Source organism: Pseudorca crassidens, chromosome 20 (genome assembly GCF_039906515.1).
Source record: "Pseudorca crassidens isolate mPseCra1 chromosome 20, mPseCra1.hap1, whole genome shotgun sequence".
Lineage (NCBI taxonomy): Eukaryota > Metazoa > Chordata > Mammalia > Artiodactyla > Delphinidae > Pseudorca > Pseudorca crassidens.
This window is the reverse complement of record NC_090315.1, coordinates 51,596,133-51,618,493: the sequence shown is the minus strand read 5'-3', so window position 1 is coordinate 51,618,493 and position 22,361 is coordinate 51,596,133. Positions and strand designations below refer to the sequence as shown.

Here is a 22,361-nt window from a genome sequence, read left to right as displayed (position 1 = left end):
TATGATTCTTTTACAGAAAGTACGCATGCGGCTACTGTATATCTGTTGCAGTGTTTTGAAGTTATGGTTTCATTATCCCTTGGCCTGTTTTTTTTACAGTGAAAAATACGTGTATCACCATCATTATAAGCCTTGGAGGCTTCGGAACACTATTGAGATTGAAGTGCCATGCTTGCACAAAAAAAAATTGATTCTAACAAATGGCGTGCTCTGAATTTTCCTTTCTACTGACTTTTTATTCATTTTAAAAATTCTCACGTGGTGTTCTGAAGCAGTTAACAATGAATCATAGGGCTGAATTCAGCTTTGCAAATATATTAAAAGAAATTATCAGGCATTTCAGTTCATCTAGAAATATCACCCACCCAAGGGGCGGGGAGTAAACCTTTGCTAGCCAGTGTTAACAGTAGGAGCAAAAAGAATTGAATCAGTATTATTGATTTCCATTTGCCAAGCACAAAATTGTACTATCTCTGAGAGGAACTATTTGTAAACTTCTTGGAACATAGCTACCTTTGTATTCATTACTTACTAAGACCTGTAAGACCTTAGTAATATTGCATAAATACCACCGTGCTTCAGCTTACGTGACGTGCCTGGCTTAAACGCGTACACTTAAGACGTTGATGGTGTTGTTTAAATGGTGGCTCCGGGAAACAGTGCCCTGGGAGTACCTTCATTGAGATCCAAAGTATAAACTGCTATATAGCGTCAGGACCTGCTGTCACCTTTGGATGAAAAGAAATGTGTTGGCTTTTTGAAGTGTCTCCAGTGCAATTTCATGGCTCGCCATGAACAGCACCCCCAATGATGACTTACGACGTCTCCGTCCACGGGTGGCGGTTTACAAATCACTGCTTACGTGTTGCCTCAAGTTCTAAGTGTTATTAATCAGCTTGTAACTAAGAAAAGCTTTCAGTGGGTTGTGTCTTCCTGACAACGTGTTCTGTAATAATTGTGGAAAATATCACACCGCCTTTGGGTTTTCCGGAGACTGATGTTTCTTCATTGCTATTGTGCAGAATATTTGCTTAGCCACACTTTTCCTATAAACCGTCACGCTGAACTTTGGGTTTCAAATCAAAGAATGACGAGGAATAAGGCAGGTAGAAGTTACCTCAGACCCTTTTGTGCTTTGGCTTCACCTCTGTGAAAGTTTCTGAGACAGTAAGTAAGCCACTGGCTAAGTGAGCATCGGGAATTACTTGTCTGTTAGTCTATATTTTCAATTATCAGCAATAGTAAGAAGCCATATTTTATGCTCTTCTGAAAGAGTGGAAGACCTTTTAAATCTGAGTTAACATGGAATCTTACTACATCCTACATATTTACTCACGTCCCTACTGTTTAGGCTTTCTGGTGTTTTCTTTTTATATAAATTATTAATAAATTCTGCATGTTCAGAGACACTATCAGTGTCAGTAAATTTAAAGGCATTTTCTACACCTTTTGCTTAATATTTTCACTATTTTAATAAATACTTTATTTCCATGAAGAGGCCCAAATTTCAAATTAAATATGAACAATCAGGTAGGAATCAGTTTCCCTTTATAAGGCAAAAAACTAAATTTCGTAGATATAGACAGAAATAGCCACAGCCATGGATGCGGATACGGCTAGGCATTCGTGTACGCCTTCAGGAGGGTAGACATAGTTCAGTGGAATGTTTGGGGCATTTTTTTTTTTTTTTAGCTGAAACTATTCTGGTTTCTATAGCTGTTACGTAAACTTTGAAAGTTGCCTTCTTTGTGATAGTTATTCCTATAATTCGTCTCTGTAGGGGCTGAAGATATCTAGACTGTAGAAGGACTCAGAACATCCTCGTCCATTCCCTTCAGGATGTTTTAATGATTATGATGCAATTACAGGTACAGTGTTTCCTTTTCCCTCTTGAAAGAAGTGGGGAGATGAAAGCAGACAGACAACTGACATTAAATCGCCAAATTTAGGGTAAAATTTGGAATTTCTTACCAGCATAGATTTTTTTTATAACATTAAATTTGAAATCTCCAAGAAAAAGCTGTTTTTAAAAAAATGTGTCCTTATATTGTATGCCTTCATGGCATTAAACGTTTATTTTCTTCAAATAAGTCAAGAATGTCATTCATACAAAGTCTTATATTATCTTAATCATAAAATACAACTAGGCTTATTGAATATGAATACGTTCTATATGAATACTTTGATGCATTATAAAATGCTGTGCTCTGCTTTTTTGGGAAAAAAAATCTCCTCTTCTGTGTAACGTTGGCTTATGAATATTATAACAGTTCTTTTCTGTTCACATGCAGTGAACTGAGACAACCTTCACTCCAGCATTTGGAGTCTCCTTCTGTGAGTTTGTCTTATGAGAATGCATATTCAATGTTTGTTTGAATGTCTTTCTGAAGAAACCAATCTGGCAAGTTTATAATCTTTATGGTTACATTGGGTTTTGTTTTAATTTTCAAGTAGGTACCAGGCAAAATTTTTCATACGTTCGCTTTTCAAAGAAAAGTTAAATAGATTTCACAATCAGAGTGGATAGTGCTACTATTTTTGTCACCAGGAAAGTTTTATTTGGGCATATGACATACATCATAATTATCTTCCCTGATTTAACAGCCTATTTGGAATATCATTGCCACTTAGGTTATGTAACCCTTTGCCTTCCAAATAGTTCAGATATTTCATCTAGAAACTATTAGAAGGTTCTCTTTCCAATCACTGAATAAAAATAATGTTATTTTTGTTAAACATCTGAATCTAGAAATTGTAAATCTGAGCGTATGCAACTGGTAGAAAGTATTGTGACGTCTAGGGTCAAGAAAGTAAGAACTTTGATTATGCTTGGAGAAATGTTTTCCTCCCTCTTTCTTGTCACTTGATAATCATGTATATAGCAGTGAAAAGTGATCCAGAAAAAGAGCTAATAGTCAATGACATGCTTTTACTGGAGCAAAATAGCTCTAGTTCAGCAAAACAGAAAGTAAGATGGGATCTGGGCTTAAGCCTGGGGAGACAGTCTCTGCTGTAAGCCACCCACAAACAGTATTCGCAACAGCTGAGGTCTGGGCCCCTGAGCCTCAAAGCCAGTGTCTGGTGAAGCCAGTACCCAGGATCCAGCACGACCCCGGTGTGAGTCCTCGCATTTCTGTGACTCTGGAGCCATTAAAACCAAGAGCACGTCAACATCCCTCCAAGGCATCTTCGTCTCCTCCTAAGATCCTACACCATGAATTTGGATTCCTACTAAATGAAAACGAGCGTATACAGTAGGATGATTCGTCTTCAATCCTGTGCGTCTCTTGCAGGAGCAAACTATCCCATAAAATCCTGGGCTGGAGGCCATGCTGACGTATACATACCTTGCAGCGACATGATTTCAGCTTTCATCCACTCCCCTGCCTGGACCCGTCAGTCTAGGTATGATAACCTTAACGTTTTTAGCTAAAGTCTCTTCTTGTGGCATCACAGGTGATTTATGGGGGTAGACTTTTTTTATATGGACATATTGAAGAGCTGTCGGATTATGTTGATTAAGTACTCGGGCTCAAGAGGCAGACTGCCAAGGTAGCAAACGAGATGGTAAAGCATCCTACCTTGGAGTCTGTCAGCAAGTTCTCTGTGCTTTAGTTTGATTTCCTAATAAATAGATCAGGGATGATGATGATAGTACTAATAATAGTACCTACGGCACAGGGTTGTTTCAAATAGATGAAGTTAATCTATGTAAGATAACACGGCAAAATCTAGCATATGGTAGACACATATTAGCTCCTAGAGTACTCTCAGTAGATACCCTATATCTGTGCCTTGTAGTAAAATTATATTAGTAAGAATGACTGTTTGCACATAGTAACCAGTAGTCACATTCAGTGCATTTTTACAGCAACCCTGAACTAGGGGTGCAGTAAGATTCAGGAGATTAGAGGATGGAGGCTCTGACAAGCGAGGATTTATCCTCAGACTCCTCTTTGACCACTGCCCTGGGAGAAATCAAGCCAGGGTGGGGGGGGGGGTGTGAGACCTCAACGGAGGCACCCAAACCAGCCTGGTCGGCTGGGATGTGCGGGGAAGATTAAATGAGGAGACGGGCAGGCTGTTTTCCATCTGTCATAACAAGTTACCCCCCAAACGGGTGGCTTACAACAGTATAAATGTATTGTCTGGTTTGTGGAGGTCAGAAACCTGACATGGGTCTCCATGGAGATGAAATCACCATGTTGGCAGGGTTGGGTTCCTTCCTTCCGGAGGCTCGAGGGGAGAGTCCATTTCCTTCTGTTTTCCAGGTTAGAAACCACCCACATTCCTTGGTTCATGGCCCCTTCCCCTCACCTCCAAAGCCAGCAACGGTAGGTAGAGTCCTCGTCACATCACACTGCTTTCCTCTTAACCTGCTTTCAGGCTCCATCTTGCAATTTAAGGACACCCCTTGTTATTTACATTGTGTCCACCAGGATAATCCAGAATAATCTCTACATTATAAAATCAGCTGGCTCGCCATCTTGATGCCACGTGCGATTTAACTCCCAGATCCTGTGAACGTGTTACCTTTCAAGTCAAAAGGGAATTTAAGGTGGCTTTGGGAGGTCTTCATTCCGCTTACCACACTGAAGGCCAAGGAACAAAATGGGGGAGGAAGAAAGAAATGCAACGCTAAGGATTGAAACTATTTAACATACAATGATACAAAGAGAAAAAATACCTCCCCGCTCCCACACACTTGAACACACAGGGATGAAATTCTACTCGGCAAGTCTTTCCAAGATGAGTTGCCTAAATTGTCTCCAGTAGGTTAGCATTGCCAAAATGCCTGCCTGTTTCTTTTTGAGAGAAACACACAGAGTGTGTTGAAAGCAGCTGATCATGTGATTGCAAAATAAATGGGGGACATAGAGGAATGATTTCATCTTTGCTCTGCAGAGATGTTGTTCACATTCTATCAGCATTAATTTGCAAGTCTCATGTCCTTTTTTTGTTTTTTAACTGTCCATCATTCTTATCAGAAAAACAAACTCAGCTTCCAGGTCATCAATGAAGTCAATCTAAACAGGAAGAAAAAGAGAAAACAAGAGGAAAAAGGTACTATTGGTTATATTTGAGCTTACCCATCTTCTGGTGTTGCTTTAACTATATACTGTTTTTAGCTTACAATTCTATGTTATAGTTTTAAAAAATCAAGCAGGGCATGGAGTGCATTAGTTCACAAATCTTCCACAATATCCCTGATTCCAGTTTTAATTCTTAACTACAACTGCCATTAATATTTGCTATGCATCTTTGCAGGTGTTTTTATGCGCGCCATGTACCTATTAAACAATCAGTATGAAAATATGTACTGCTCTGCAGCATGGTCTGGCTTGAGATGACATAGTTTGATATACCTTTGCAGGAAAAAGAGATATCTTTCCAGTCCATCAGAATCTCTTTTATCTGTGTACCTTAGTTGTTATCTTAGTAGAATTCTAAGGCTTTCTATACAAGAACCGGGCTTTTTTTGAGACTTATTCTTACTGTATTTTAATTCTTCTTCCTCTTTCTTTAGTAATCTGTGGAATTTCTACAATTTCCCGTCTATGTACCCCGGGGCCATCCCCAGTGGGGACACTGCGTAAGTTCTAGCCCTGGCTCGGCAGCCACATCCTAGTTTTACAAACCCCGATATGTCATTAACCTCTTTGGATGACTACTTTCTTATCAATCAAGAGGGCCAGGAGAGAGGGTGGTGGTTTTCAAAGCATGTTATGAGCCCTGAGATTCTGTGGGGCGGCCCTGGAATGGAGGTTAGGCTGGAGATAAAGGAAGCTTGCCCTACTTTATTTAGCTCATGGTTTACAGACAAAAGTCATATTTTGTTTTGTCTTTTACCTAATAGAAGGTTTGATCCTTAGACAAAACACTGAAACTCACTGAATAATCCGTACATCAACATCTCTGAGAGGATCCTATAGAACCTCCTGTTTTGTGAACAAGACATAAAATATCTGTAGAACTTACCTAAAATTACCTCAACCAAGTTCTAATTTACTCTTTACTTAGCTAAAAGAAAAAAAGATGGAAAAATCCATAGATTCTCTGCATTTCGGTAGACTTAACTGCTTTTAATCTGATATTTGTATTGTCAAAATCATTTTATAACTGCAGCACATTTTCATCACTGTAAAAACTTATACCTCTTTTGGAAACTCTGGTTTCTGTTTTCTAACAGCTATTTTGCAATCTACTCTACTTTCCCAAACAAGATTGATTTCTCCCAGTCATGGCAATCTACTGGTTCAAAACTCCCAAGGCTAAATTTCTAAATTTATTTTATAATTACTCTTAGTTGTGCTACAGTAGAGATGGTAAGGGAAAGTCATAGGATAATTACCAAGAGTATCATAGGATAATTACCAAGAGTACAAGTAGCTGGATCTTTGGGCTGGGTGGGGTGTGTGTGTGTGTATGTACTCGTGTGCTCCTTGCCTTTCTGCAGCTATGGTTTGGGCAAGGTAATTAATCTCTGTGTAGCTATCTCTTTTTCCAGAATCTCTAAAATGCTTCTTTGAGAGTTAAATGTTATAGGTTTTACATGTTAATCACTTGGTACGATGCCTAGCAAGGAGGAGACTGCAGTTGGTCGCTAGCATTGAATTGTATGCTGTGTCAGCCCAAGAAAGTAAAACCTTACCATCCAGTGCCAAATTGGATTATACATATATATATATATATATATATATATATATATACACACACACACATACATATACATACATACATTATACATTTTATCATTATTGAAAGAGGATAACTTGGAACGGTTTAGGTATTTCTACTTCCTATATTTTTTAATAAAAATTTTAGAACTTCATGAAAGTGCATAATTGATCTCATTGTTTAATCATGGAATATATAATCTAAACAAACAAAATAATATCAATACAAAAAACACCATGGAGCAGATAGCACAGTCTTACTGGACCACTAAAGCAGAGGGAGAAAATACAGAGTAATATAAAAGCTAAAGCTTACCTGCCCAGCGTCCAGAGCAGACACGGCAAAATTGATAATGTCCCTCTTTTCAGATATGCAGAATGATCTTATTGGCAGCACACAGTTCAGGCAGCCACCATCATAACAAGAAACGCATAAGGGATGAGTCCTATTTTTATCACCCCCATTCTAATGTAATGTTATAAGAGGGGCTCATAAAAACATAGAGAACGTTAATGAATCTATTTCCTCCAAATAAAAACAATAAAGCATAAAACCAACAAGTAGTAGTTATATGAACTTTTTTGTTGTTGTTTACTAAAACATATTTAGAAAAATATACCTAAAATGAATAGTCAATATAACAAAGGAAGAAGACTGGAAAATAAGGGGGATAGTGAGCTGATTTTTAAAATCTGATTTAAAAGAATAATTTTTACCACAATAGAGGATAATTTGAAGCAACAGAGCCTCAGTAAAATGCATATTAATCAAATACAGACCTGAAATGTGCCTGTAAATTTATAACCAGTGCGGAATGAACGTAATAGTCAAAGATACAAAGTAAATTCCTAAATATTGCACTTTTATTTCACTTTCAAGTTCTGAAAGCAATTCTTGTAAAATATATTTTGATTTAAATAAATTCAGAATACAATGTCTTCGAAACACACATTTTTACAACATATTCATCTGGTTGCTAAACGCAAAAAGCATGGAAAAGCATGGAAACAGAGAGCCTACAAAACTCAAGTAAAATAAATTATACACTCATTTGCAAATATAGAATCGTAGAATATTGGAACTAAAAACCTTTTTAAGGGTTAACTGACCCAGCCTTGCCTTTAGTTTTTATCTTTGTACTAATATGTTCCCTTTAACCATTTATATTTTTATCTCATATATAAGAGAGATATATTCTCATAAGAATATATATGTATACATATAAGAATATGTATTTATAGAAATCACCTGGGTTTTTTTAATGGGATGATATAAATAATTTAATGTCTTTTTTCCTGCTTTTGCATATTAAAATGAGAGAGACCAACTGACTCGACCAAGCATGTAGTCAATCAATCAGAAATTAGGAGAAATCCCTGTGGCCCGGGATCTTTTGTTCAGTGTCTCTTCTGTTGTACATTTCACTCAATAGGAAACTTCAGCCAATTAACTATGCATAGAATCCTTTCATCTATAAAGTCACAAATACTACATAACTCATATGAGTACAAAGAATAAGATACAATTTTCAACGACAAAATACTTACAAGATTATTATATTGGAGTCCATTTTGCCTAAATATATGAAGAAACATGTAAGGGCTGCTAGAAACTTAGGAAAACAGGGTCAGCAACGTAAATTAGAGCAATCACATTTGAATGAGTACTAAGATGAATACTGTAATCCACAATGAAATTGTGTTCCTTGGACCATATTAACATATATAGCTAAGTATAGTTTCTTGAGAGAACCTTTGTTTTCCTCTATAGTAACAAATCCTTTGAATCCAGACTTAGGTAAGTGATAAAAATTTAACTGCAACTTGCCCTCTGTGTACATGGCAGACATGTCTTAGATCATAAATGAGAGTAAAACATTGCAGGTTATTCCAGAGACTCCTTTATTATCACTGTTTTCTCTACAAAGTGAAGACTTATAGGTGTATTAAAGGTAGGTCAAGTGATTATTTGTATTTTGAGGTCTTGATTTCACACTTTAAGAAAAAGCAGAATACTATTTTCCAGTATTGTTTCTGATAGGAATGTCTATTTGAAAATTAGCAGTTCCTTTTCTTTGAAATTGAAGTATAGTTGATTTACAATATTGTGTTAGTTTCAGGTGTACAGCAAAGTCATTCAGTTATATATATTTTTTCAGATTTTCCATTATAGGTTATTACAAGAAATTCAATATTCCGTGTGTTAAGAGTAAATCCTTGTTACTTATCTATTTTATATATAGTAGTGTGTATATGTTAATCCGAAACTCCCAATTTACCCCCCTCCCCCCACCCCCCTTTCCCCTTCGGCAACCATAAGTTTGTTTTTTATGTCTGTGAGTCTCTTTCTGTTTTGTAAATAAACTCATTTGTATTATTTTTTAGATTCCACATAAAAGGAATAAAAACAAAGATAAACAGATGGGACCTAATCAGAAGCGTCTGCACAGCAAAGGAAACCATCAACAAAACGAAAAGACAACCTATGGAATGGGAGAAAAATATGTGCAAACGATGCAACCAACAAGGGGTTAATTTCCAAAATATACAATAACGAAAAAACAAACAACCCAATCAAATAATGGGCAGTAAACCTAAATAGACATTTCTTCAAAGAAGATATACAGATGGCCAACAGGTACGTGAAAAGATGCTCAACATCGCTGTTAGAGAAATGCAAATCAAAAACCACAATGAGGTATCAGTTCACCCAGATCAGATTGGCTATCATCAAAAAGTCTATGAATAATAAAATGCTGGAGAGAGTGTGGAGAAAAGGGAACCCTCCTACACTGTTGGTGAGAATGTAAACTGGTGCAGCCACTATGCAAAACAGTACGGAGGTTCCTTAAAAATCTAAAAATACAAGCTACCATATGATCCAGCAGTGCTACTCCTGGGCATATATCCGGAAAAGACAGGAAGTCTAATTCAAAAAGATATATTCACCCCAATATTCGTAGCTGCGGAAGCAATCTCAAAATGAATGGATAAAGAAGATGTGATACATACACACACACACACACACACACACAATGTAATATTACTCAGGCATAAAAAAGAATGAAATAATGCCATTTGCAGCAACATGGATGGACCTAGAGATTATCATACTAAGTAAAACAAATCAGAGAAAGCAATTACTTTTAAGAATACTAGGCACAGCTTAAAACGTTTCATGAAAGGAGCAAATTTATGGGGGGAAATATCTTAATGAGCCAACTTCTAGGAATGAGCAGGTTCAGCAGAACTGTCAGAAATCTGCCACTAAGCTCGATGCATGGTGTCCTCCCAGTTCAAGTCATTTTATATTTTGTTTCTTTGAGAATATTTTCATACCATCATTCTTGTTTACTTGCAGTGATCACCATTTCAGATGTATCCAAGCAGTTCTTCTTTCACAGGCTACCCTTGGTGAAATTGATCCAACCAGCAGGTTGTATACCAATTAAAAAGCTTATTTATAGTGAATATATTTGCAGTCTCTCTCTGCAGTTGCGTTGTGTCTTCTGTAATTTACAATGTATCAGACTTTTAACTCCAGCTTCCTATAATAAAACTTTGGGGTTACTTATTTTAAGAGATGACTTTTGGGCTTCCCTGGTGGCGCAGTGGTTGAGAGTCCGCCTGCCGATGCAGGGGACACGGGTTCGTGCCCCGGTCTGGGAAGATCCCACATGCCGCGGAGCGGCTGGGCCGGTGAGCCATGGCCGCTGAACCTGAGCGTCCGGAGGCTGTGCTCCGCAACGGGAGACGCCACAACAGTGAGAGGCCCGCGTACCGCAAAAAAAAAAAAAAAAAAAAGAGAGATGACTTTTTTTATTGCTTGACTCATTGAATAGTAGATTCAGGGGAAAAGGCCTTTATTTTAGGCTGTCAATATAGGGGCCTCTCGCAATGCATATCTATTTAAGTATCTATTCATTAAAACTAAATAATGCTAAATATTCAGTTTTTTAGTTCAGTAGCCATCTTTCAATGTGCAATAGCCACATGTAGCCTGTGGCTGTTACATTGGACAGGATAGGTACAAGAACATTTAGATCATCACAGAAAGTTCTATTCAACAGGCCTGTAGATTCTATTATTCCTAGATGAGATCCCAAGATATATGGATATCAAAGAGTTAAAATTCTCCTTTTTCACATGTAGCTCTTTGTCCAGAGACATCAATGACTTAGTTAAGCTCATGTCAATTAAATCACTAAACTTAAAAGGAATCTCTGTGTAAGTGTGAGCGGATATTCTTGAATGTGGTTATCGTGGTCGGGGATTATCAAAAGTCTTAAAATTGGATTTAGATATGTGTTGATGATTTTTAAAATTTTTCTGAAATGCATTGGGGTATAATTTACATAAGCAAATACATCCCTTTCAAGTACAGATTTTCATGAATTAAAATATGTATACACTAATGTAAGTACCAACATCTCAAGATACAGAACATTTCGTCACCTCAAGAGGTTCCCTTGAGACCCTTTCCAAATACCACTAATCTGCTGTCAGGACATATTAGATCTCTCTTCTCTAGAGTTCAAAAGAGCAGTCATGTATACTTAATGTACTCTTTCCTGTTGGGTTTACATCCTGTATACTTGCTAAACTCACTTTTTTTCAGTAGCTTTTTATGAAAATTCTTTAGAAAGTTCTACATAGATGATCATACCGTGTGTAAAGACAATTTTATTTCTTCATTTTTAACAGTATGCATTTTATTTCTTTATCTAGCCATTAGTTCCTTGGCTAGAAGCTCCAGAATAACACTGAATAGAAATGATAAGAATGAACATCTTGTATTGTTCCTGAAGTTAGAAGGAAATAGCCAGTCATTCATCATTAAGCATGAACTTAATCTCTAGGTTATCTATCCATCAGTCATAGGAATTTGACCTTATGCAGTTGTGGGAGCTGGTCAAGCAGTGTCTTTAAAAGGCTGTTGTCTTTGTATCTGATGCTAGATGTTAAGTCAACAGGGCAGGGAGTTAAAGAGGGAAGCTGAACGTAAGATGGGGTGATGATGGACAAAATGGAACCCACAAACATGAGCTGGAACCTATGAGACTAGATTGGAACCTGCGTATGTTTGCATTGTCTTCAGCCTTGATGATGCGGGTGTCTTTCAGGAGAAGCTGGTGCCCTCTGAGCTAAACAGCCTTCGAGCCCCCAAATCAGAGGAACTGAAAGAGGATCTGGCAGAAGAACAACTGCAGGTATGGCTGCTGCCCTATGAATAGAAAGACCCAAATTCCCTCTAAGCACTGCTATCACTGCATCCCACACATTTTTATAAGTTGTATTTTCTTTTTCATTTAGTTCAATTTTAATTTCTCTTGTGATTTCTACTTTGACCCATGTGTTGAGAAGTATCGGTTTTTTTTAATAAATTTTTAAATTTTATTTTTGGCTGCACTGGGTCTTCGTTGCTGGGCGTGGGCTTTCTCTAGTTGCAGAGAGCAGGGGCTACTCTTCCTTGCGGGGCACGGGCTTCTCATTGCAATGGCTTCTCGTTGCGGAGCACAGGCTCCAGGCGCGGGCTTCAGTAGTTGTGGCATGCAGGGTCAGTAGTTGTGCACGGGCTTAGTTGCTCCGCAGCATGTGGGATCTTCCCTGACCAGGGCTCGAACCTGTGTCCCCTGCATTGGCAGGCAGATTCTTAAACACTGTGCCAGCAGGGAAGCCCGAGAAGTATCTTTTTTAATCTCCAAGTGTTTGGAGATTTTTTCAGCTGTCTATCTGTTACTGATTCCTAGTTTAATTCCATCATAGTCAGAGAGCAGACATTGTATGGCTTCTTTCAAAGTTGTTAAGGAGTGTTATGGCCCAGAATGTGGTCTGTCTTGTGAATGCTGCTGTGAGCTCGAGAAGAATGTGATGTCTACTGTTGATGGATGAAGCTGTCTGTAGGCTACATTATATCCATTTGATTGATGGTGTGTTGAGTTTAGTATGTCCTTATTAATTTTCTGCCTGCTGGATCTGTCCATTTCTGCTACAGGGATACGGAAGTCTCCACCTCTAACAGTGGATTCATCTATTGCTCCTTGTAGTTCTATCAGTTTTTGCCTCATGTAGTTTGATTTTCTGTTGTGGGCACATAAACATTAAGGATTGTTATGTCTTCTTTATCATGGAATGCCACTCTTCATCCCTGATCACTTTCCTTGCTTTAAAGTCTACTCTGAAATTAATATAATTATTCCTGCTTTCTTTTGATTCTTATGATATATCTTTCTCCATTCATTTACTTTTAATCTATATCTAATCTAATGTATATTTAAAACAGGTTACAGACAACATATAGTTGAGTCTTGTTTTTTGATCCACTTTGACAATGTGTCTCTTGAATGTATTTAGACCGTTGACATTTAAAGTGATTATGATATAGTTGGATAACCTCTACCATATTTGTTACTGTTTTCTATTTGTTGTCCTGTACTGTGTTCCTATTTTTGGCTTCCATCCTTTTTCCTTTTTATATGGTTTCAACTGAGCATTTTATATAATTCCATTTTCTCAGTTATACTACTTTTTATTTTTTTAGAGGTTGCCCTAGAGTTTCCAATATACATTTACAAAAATCCAATTCCACGTTCAAATAACACTATGAACTTCATGAGTAGTGCGAGTACCTTATAATGACAAAATAATCCTAATTCTTTCTCCCTTTCCTTTGTGTTATTGCTGGCATTCATTTCATTCATATACATAAGCATATACGTATATAAGAATACATAATCAAGTATGTTGTTGCTATCATTATTTTGAACAAATTTTTATTTCCTTAGATCAATTTAGAATAAAAGTTTTTGAGCAACTATATGGCGATAAAATGGACAACCCAGAAGAAATGGACAAATTCTTAGAAAGGTACAACCTCCCAAGACTGAACCAGGAAGAAATAGAAAATATGAATAGACCAATTGCTGGTACTGAAATTGGATCAGTAGTTTAAAAACTCCCAACAAACAGAAGTCCAGGAACAGGCAGCTTCACAGGTGAATTCTAACAAACATTTAGAGAAAAGTTAACACCTATCCTTCTGAAATTCTTCCCAAAAATTTCAGAGGAAGGAACACTTTCGAACTCATTCAGTGAGGCCACCAGGACCCTGCTACCAACACCAAAGATATCACAAAAAAGAAAATTACAGGTCAGTATCACTGATGAACATAGAGGCAAAAATCCTCAACAAAATACTAGCAAACTGAATCCAACAGTATGATCAAATGGGATTTATCCCAGGGATGCAAGGATTTTTCAGTATCCACAAACCAATCAATCAATGTGATACACCACATTAACAAACTGAAGAGTAAAAACCATACGATCATCTCAGTAGATGCAGAAAAAGCTTTTGACAAAATTCAACATCCATTTTTGATAAAAACTCTCTAGAAAGTGGACATCGAGGGAACACACCTCAACATAATAAAGGCCATATATTACAAACCTACAGTTAAAATCATGGTCAGTGGTGAAAAGTTCAAAGCATTCCCTCTAAGATCAGGAACAAGACAAGGATGCTCACTCTTGCCACTTTTATTCAACATAGTTTTGGAAGTCCTAGCTACAGCAATCAGAGAAGAAGAAAGAATAAAAGGAATCCAAATTGGAAAAGAAGAAGTAAAACTGTCACTGTTTGCAGATGACATGATACTATACATAGAGAATCCTAAAGATGCTACCAGAAAACTACTAGAGCTCATCAATGAATTTGGTAAAGTAGCAGGATACAAAATTAATGCACAAAAATCTGTTGCATTTCTACATACTAACAATGAAAGATCAGAAAGAGAAATTAAGGAAACAATCCCATTTACCATCACATCAAAAAGAATAAAATACCTAGGAATAAACCTACATAAGGAGGCAAAAGACCTGTACTCAGAAAACTATAAGACACTGATGAAAGAAATCAAAGATGACACAAACAGGTGGAGACCTACACCTTGTTCTTGGATTGGAAGAATCAACATTGTGAAAATGACTCCACTACCCAAAGCAATCTACAGATTCAGTGCAATCCCTATCAAATTACCAATGGCAATTTTTCACAGAACTAGATCAAGAAATCTTAAAAATTTGTATGGAGACACAAAAGACCCCAAATAGCCAAAGCAATTGTGAGAAAGAAGAACGGAGCTGGAAGAATCAGTTTCCTTGACTTCAGACTATAGTACAAACCTACAGTAATCACAGCTGTATGGTACTGGCACAAAAACAGACACATACATCAATGGAACAGGATAGAAAGCCCAGAAATAAACCCACACACCTATGGTCAATTAATCTGTGACAAAGGAGGCAAGAATATACAGTGGAGAAAAGACAATCTCTTTAATAAGTGGTGCTGGGAAAACTGGACAGCTACATGTAAAAGAATGAAATTAGAACGTTCTCCAATACGATGTATAAAAATAAACTCAAAATGGATTAAAGACCTAAATGTAAGAGCAGATACTATAAATATAGACAGAACACTGTGACATAAATATAGAGGAAAATATAGACAGAACACTCTGACATAAATCGTGGCCATATTTTTTTGGACTCAGTTAAAAAATGGGCAGAAGACCTGGGTAGACATTCTTCCAAAGAAGACATACAGTTGGCTAACAGGCACATGAAAAGATGCACAAATTGCTAATATTAGAGAAATGTGACTCAAAACCACGAGGTATCACCTCTCACCTGTCAGGATGGCTATCATCAAAAAGTCTACAAATAATAAAAGAGAGGGTGTGGGGAAAGGGAACCCTTGTACACTGTTGGGGGGAATGTAAGTTGGTGTAGCCGATATGGAAAACAATATGAGGGTTCCTCAAAAAACTACAAATAGAACTACCATATGATCCAGCAATTCCACTCCTGGGTATATATCCAGAAAAAAAAAAAAAAACAGTAATTTGAAAAGATACATGCATCCCAATGTGTGCAGAAGTTTTATTTACAATTACCAAGATATGGAAGCAAGCTAAGTGTCCATTAACAGATGAATGGATAAAGAAGAGGTGGTGTTTGTGTGTGTGTGTGTGTCTGTGTGTGTGTGCATATCACTTAGCCTAGAAAAAGAATAAAATTCTACCATTTGCAATAACATGGCTGGACCAGGAGTGTATTATGCTTAGTGAAGTAAGTCAGACAGAGAAAGACAAATACTTATGTTATCGCTTATATGTGGAATCTGAAAATAACAAAATAGAAACAGACTTACAGATATAGAGAACAAACTAGTGGTTTCCAGGGGGGAGAGAGTAGTAGAGAAGGGCCAAGATAGGATTAGGGGCTTAAGAGGTACAAACTACTATGTATAAAATAAATAACTTACAAGGATACATTGCACAGCACAGGGAATATAGATATTTTATAGTAACTTTAAATGGAGTATAATCTGTAAAAATTTTGAATCACTGTTGTACACCTGAAACTAATATTATATATACATCAACTATAGTACAATTAAAAAAAGAAATTACCATCATGTAAAGATCCCATTATAGGAATAAAATGTAATATATATAGTAATGATATGGATAAAACTTTGAAAAAATTGAGTGATACACCATATTTCACTTATTATAAATGTACTTTAATATCTCTGAAATCAAAATACGTCTTATTTTCTTTTTTAGTGGTAAGTAAAATAATAGTACAATGTTACTTTCTTAACTTTGATGAAATATGAGAAAAGAAACCTTGAATAAACAGACAAATACTATGTTTAAAAAAAAGCAATTGAGAAACAGGGAGATTGTTTTGTTAGTCACGAAAGAAATGTCTAAATATGTCTAAGATTGCTAAATTATGTATAAGACTGGCTGTCTAAAGGCCAATAAATTACATTATCAATATTTTGTGGTTTACCTCTAACTTTATTGAGCTGTAAACTGCTTGCACATTTATCGGTTGTGGGTTGTTAATCAAATATACTGTGATCACAGAGTTACACCTCCAAGCGTTTCAGGTGAGAGTCCAGCAGAATTTTTATAAAATGCTCTGACATTGTAAAACAGTAATCAGTACTTTGTCTCTCTCTAGATGCAGCCCCGTAGCTCACCGTGTTTTCTATACCGAGATGCCTTTTGGGTTCAGAGGGATGCCGTGATAGCCCTCATCCCCTGCACATCTTACTAGAGGTTTATTTACAATGTACAATCCAGACACAGCACGTGCAGCGTACTGGAAGGATTTCCTAGGTAAGAAATCGGTGTACGGCAGTCCCAGAAGACCCTCATTTATCTTCCAGCCAGTAAATTCCATCAGTATGTTTAAAGGAGGACAAAACTGCCTGAGTTGTCCCCCCAGAGCAGGAGTAAACAGTTACAGACCCACTGTTAACCCTTTCTTACCCAGGCATACTAACAAATAATTCTTCCATGAATCATCTAGCCCTTGTTTTGGGTGGCGGTAAATAATGCATTTTTTAAAAAAGGCAAAATCATAATTTTTATACAAATATGAAAAGAACACAGGCCACCGATGTTTATATAACTCACAAATTAATTAGCAAGTCAGCAAAATGTTCCATTGGTTCAAAGGAGAATTCGAACACCCACATAAAGGCAATCAGGAATGCTGAAATGAATTTACAAGTAAATGCTAAACTAATCAACATTTATGGCACAATAATCAATTGCATTCCTCGAGATTAAATTCATTAGCATTTCTCTAGAAGAATAATTTATGGTACTATATATTTCCTACTACCTACAGAGTTATAAGTAGCTCAAAAATACTGAATTAGAAAACCTGGAAGGGGAAGCTAGACAGAAACCCAGTAATCATTTGTGCAGGCGGGTGTGCATTTCAAAATGTCTCACAGTTTTTCCTGACAGTGGCCACTTTTATCAGGTGTTTACCTAGAAGCGGATTTGCTGGATCAGGGGTATTCCAGTGTTCAGGTTTAGCGGATATTGACATATCTTTCTCAAGGGATTGTGCCAATTTACACACTCATCAGCCATGTAAAATTCTTTATACGCTCTTGAAAATTAGGACGTTCTGAACCTCAATTCAGATCTACAGAGGGTGAATGTTTAAACGGTCTCCTTTGTAGTTCTCGTGCATCTCAAGTCGCTGCAAGCGGTGACTAGAACTCAGTCTGAGCTCAAGTCCACTGAAGCCAAGGGCAGGAGGGTTGATAAGGGCTGGGTGAGAGGGAGAGCACAGGCGATGTGTGCTTGTTGGATGGAGTTACCCCGGAGGAAAAGTATACTCTCTCTTATCTTTGGGACAGGAGGTTGTTTTCTAACTAAGAACAAAGCACATATCAAAACTGGGCTCTTACAATCTCACAGGAACTGGGGAGTGTAGGGATGCTATCTCCCTTTACATTCTAAGAGCTGGGCTGTAAAACTGCCAAGAGGCTTTTAAAGAGATTTATATCTCAAAGGGGCAGGGAAAAAAAAATTGTACCAGTTTTCTAACATACATGTTCTAGAAAAGGGAGGTCTGGTGCCTAGAGTCAAGAGAATCCTGTGCAGAGTTTGGAGAAGCTGAGGGTAACATTACGGCCCTCTTGGTCTATATATCTAAGTTTCTTAAAAAGCACTAAAGCAGTCGTACAGAGCGGGTGTACATCAGTGAGAATTGTACAGAAAAAGTAGACTTGATGGGGGGGGGTGTGTGCGTGCGCATGTGCGTTCAGGGAGATTGATTGACTTACACTAATTGGTTCATGAGGCTGTTCGGGCTGGCAAATCTGAAATTTGCAGGGCAGGCTGGAGACCCAGGGAAGAGTTGATGTTGACCTTGGGTCTGAAGGCTGTCTGCTGGCAGAAGCCTCTCTTCTTCAGGGGGACCTCAGTCTTTTCCTCTTAAGGCTTTTAACTGAGTGGGTGAGGCCCACTCACACCCTGGAGGATGGTCTCCTTTACTCAAATTCCACTGATTTAAAGGTTCACCTCATCCAAAAACTATCTTCATGGCAGCATCTAGACTGACATTTAACCAAATATCTGGGTACCGTGACCTAGCCAAGTTGACACATGAAATTAATCCTCACAGGCAGTGAGCCTGGTCTCCAGAGAAACGCTCTAAAGGGCTGTATGGGGATTCCGAAAGTGTTTTTCTGAAAAGTAAGTGTTTCTGAGAAACATTCCTCTACTACTTTTATTGAATAAATCAGTTACCTAATGGGGGAAATTCAGATAACTGGACATAAACTAGGTTCTTGTGAATTTTTATAGTTTCAAAGAAGCATAAACCATCATCATTTTTCTCTTCTGGGTCATGAAGCTGGCTTTAGAATATATGAATATCAGAAGAGTGCCCTGAGGTTATGAATATCAGAAGAGTGCCCTGAGGTAAAGAAGATACCACTTTTTAAGGAAAAGATCCAATTTGGGAAGCAAGAACTGTGCTTTCCGTGGGTGGCCGGATAGGTAAGAAGACTCTGACCTTCTGACGATAAGAGTATTATTTCTGTCACGGCAGGGGACCCAGCACACAATCTGAGAAGTGAAGAGATTTGCAATTTACATCTTCACTGTGATACAGCAAAAAAAATGCGATGTGGAAATACAGCTTTTCTTAGAGTTAGTCTACACACCTACAACCCATGATAAGAATTAGATGTAGTTAGCCTTAGAAATGATAAGTTGAGATACTGTGTAGTTCTCAGTACTTGGGGAGAGCAGGAGACAGAGAATAAAATAGGAAGATGCATCCAAGCACTAAATAGAGATGTTAAGAAAACTCCACCTGCGGCAAGCCTGTTATCCACCTGATGTGTTGTTGCTGTCTCTCAGATCATTGGATACACCTTAAAATGCAAATTGCTCCTTTCTAGATACTGGCAATTCTTCTCTCTCTTCAGAGGACTGAAGGTAATTTTGGTTTTCTACCCAGGGCCCTGCTTTTTCAACTTCTAAAGTCCTATGTAAAGGTAAAGTTATTTTAATCTACTCCCACAGGTTCCTGCTTCTCCTGGAGCCTTTATTATTATCCTTTACTATTCGGGTCTGAAGAGTCTACTAACGAACAGCGGCTCCTAACAAAAAAGGAAATGAAACCGATCTACGACGCAGATTCATGGAAAGGTACATGATGGCTATTTAATCACGTGTCAAAGATCAACAGTGTGCATAATAACAGTGAATTATTACTCTAGTTTTCAGAGTCCATACCCTATTTTTCGTATCCTACGTCCTCCTGGTTTTTATTATAATTCTTATCGAATACTGAAGAGTAGCAGAATATGCCACCTGAAAGGGCACTCTGGCATAAGGATTAATTTGAGCTGATGGCAACTGAGAAGAAGCAGCTACAAGAGAAGCTCTCTGCGTTCCCCCAGTTGCCGAAAAGCAGGACCTAAATTTGTAAAGGTGTCCTGTCTCCTCTCTACCGGGAAGGACCGAAGTTAGTCACCTGGGACAACTCTAAACTCTAGACCCTGATGAGCCCAGAGATGGCAGGCGAGGAATCTTTACAACAGAGGTGACTAATCACCCTTATCTTCCATTATTTCCCCACGTATTTACGTTCCCACAATTTGCTGCCCTGGAAACTCAAAGTCCTTTGCTTTGTCTTATCACTTCTCTAAAAATGTATTGTTCTTTGTTAAGATGCCAAGTAAGCCCAAGTTCTAACCACCCGCTTTGAGTTACTCCTCACCGAGTGCTCCCTTGTATATGGGAGACACACATGTTACTAAACTTCTGTTTTTCTCTTGTGGTTCTCTCTTTGCAGGGCCCCAGCCAGAGAACTTAGGAGGGTGCGGGAGAAAGGTTTTGTTCCTTCCCCTACAAGAATAAAGCTTGCTGTTATAAATATTACACTTCTTCCTCCCCTATAATATTTTATAAATATTACATTCTTTTTCCCCCTACCCACTTAGAATGCTAAATATTTGATTCTTTGAGTTCATAAAAATGCCTAGATTCTAAAACCTTATCAATAGTATGATACTTTATTTTTTTCTGAAATGTTATAAAATTTATAAACTAAATATAGCTTGCAGAATCAAACCTGATTCTAGGTCATAAAACTAAAAGTAATTTAATTTATATATCTATGCATGTATGTAAAATTACGAAGTAAAGCAAGTTAATGATTAAACGGGGGGTCAATGGAAAGAGTGGACTGTGTGATTTCTTGAACTGAATAAGAGGTACCTAGGTTTTTCTTTTATTACTCTTATACTTCAAATACATTAACCTTATTTATATATACCTATAATATATATTTTGCAAATGTGTACAAATATATGTATGTGTACACATATGGTGTCTCTATCTCTATAACTGGTAAAGATCAATTTGTGATGGCTGATTTCTGATTTAGATTGAGCAAGGCCTGTTACTCTGCTTTGAGATTATCCCCTTTAGTCATTTTTAGTCATTGTTTATGTAACTCATGGATTGAAGGGCTTTTGAAATAGACTTTCTCCAATGTAATTTAGCTGGGAATAAACATTTTCGACAATACTATATCCCATTACTGCTCCAAGACCAATCTCCTAGAAAGCTTTCTTTAATTATAATTGTGTAAAAGGAAGAGTTTTCCCTTACGGCAGCACTTGCCTAGGAGATATCAAAATGAAAACTATTTCACTAAAATTCTAACCAGCTGGCATTGTTAGAGAATCACCAACTTTGACCCACATATGCTAGCCTGGCACTGGACCTGACTGGAGACTCTTTCCTGACAAAGGAGCAACGCGATTTGTTTTAACTAATCATGAACAGACCTATGGACGCATTCCCCCTATCTGCTTTCAATCCTTAATCGGAAAGCCCACCATGAAATCCTCTTCCAAACCTTTGAAACCCAGGACTTCCCCCTTGTCTAACTTACTACTCAGGGAAAATTCTTCACTGGTATGTTTCTGAAGCTGACAAATAAACAAACCCAACTTTTTAAATGGTCTTCTTTTGTTTTGTACTGGCTCCAGTGGATTTTGCAGTCCTTTTGAAACCTAGGTTCAGGATATTGACTTAACTTATAGTTTATTTAGATCTGAAAATATGCTCGTGAGAACGAAGCTGAAGTTATATTTAGTCAATATTTTATCTGATAATAACTCTTCTGATGACATTATCTTTTTTCATAATTTCTTAGAACTGTCTTACATCTGATGTTTTTATGCCAATACAAAAGCAGAAACTATTTTTTCCTTTCTTTTGCCTCCTTTTATTTTCTCTTCTCATGACTATAACACTAGTGGTTTGCAAATGAGGTTGGCTTGTTTGTTTGTTGTTGTAGCTTGAGCTTCTTAAAAAAATTCCTTGCCAAAACCTTTGTTTCCTCCACCACTGCCTCGTGTACACATCATGAATGTATCCACCTGAGCTCAATTATGTCAAACAAAGCAAAGAGAACTTGGGACGGTGCTTTCTTTATCTACACCTGCTCCTCCAAAAAAGGAAATAAAGTGGAGTAGTCTTTTTTCATGGACTCACTGTGGGCTGTGTGAGAATGTGGTTATATTTTCTTAACAAACTGGTAATCCATCCTCAATCTGAATTGGTTGAACACTACAACCATCGTTGTTTCCATTTCCTTTAGTGCCCATAAAAATGAATGCACTTGAATTCAATGACTGTAGACTCAGAACATTTGCAGTATATTTGTGCTGGACTTTAAAACAGACCTCTTCACTATTTTTATTCTCATTTTATGAAAGAACATTAACGCAGGAATAAAGAAGATAAAGAAAAATGAATTCCATCACGAATTAAATTA

General features: G+C 37.5%; 1 long non-coding RNA gene across 2 annotated transcripts; it reads left to right on the top strand.

Annotated features, from left to right (window-relative positions):
• The first annotated feature begins 2,581 nt into the window (after positions 1–2,581).
• On the top strand, positions 2,582–22,077 carry LOC137214575 (uncharacterized). 2 transcript variants are annotated; one of them, XR_010938942.1, is made up of 7 exons: positions 2,582–3,405; positions 9,063–9,315; positions 10,039–10,113; positions 11,801–11,887; positions 16,716–16,873; positions 18,915–19,717; positions 20,367–22,077. It is a non-coding gene; the product is annotated as an uncharacterized lncRNA (long non-coding RNA). The 2 variants fall into 2 exon arrangements; XR_010938941.1 differs by having other exon boundaries at positions 18,915–22,077.
• Positions 22,078–22,361: the final 284 nt, after the last annotated feature.